The following is a 539-nucleotide window of genomic DNA, read 5'->3' on the forward strand; positions in this document are numbered from 1 at the left end:
CCTCTCTGCCTACTTGTGATCTCTGTCAAATAAATAAATAAATAAATCTTTAAAAAAAAAAAAAAGTGACCTTGTGTCTTGTCACTTACAATGTGTGTGTCGTTGTGATGGACCATGACAGGCGCCGAAGAGGCTGGCCTGGATTTGAATCCCGTGTCCAGCCTTGGCCTGGTCAGGAGGTATTGGTTGTGCACTTGGGGCTGGACAGTGTGCAAGGCAGTGGGGATGGGGCAGACCACGGGGTGACAGGAGGTCCTGTCCTGTTTGGATTAAAGCAAAGGGAAATTAAACTAGTGATGGGTTGAGGGTGTCCATGGATCTCAAACTCCCCAGGGAAAGTGTGGGGGCAGGTGCACCAGAGGGAGCCTAGACAAGAAAGACAGATGGACAATTGTAAGCTCTCTTCCTTTTTTGGCTCATGAAAAGCACACCAAGAAGCCAACGCAGCTGGCCCAGGACAGGAGGATCTCCCGGGCCACTTCTGTAAAATGAAATCCACAACACACTAAATGCAGGCAGACTCTTTCACCCAAAGAAAA

The sequence above is a fragment of the Mustela putorius genome, unplaced genomic scaffold (assembly GCF_011764305.1).
Source record: "Mustela putorius furo isolate JIRA1106 unplaced genomic scaffold, ASM1176430v1.1 tig00000596_pilon_pilon_pilon, whole genome shotgun sequence".
In the NCBI taxonomy this organism is placed as follows: Eukaryota; Metazoa; Chordata; class Mammalia; order Carnivora; family Mustelidae; genus Mustela; species Mustela putorius.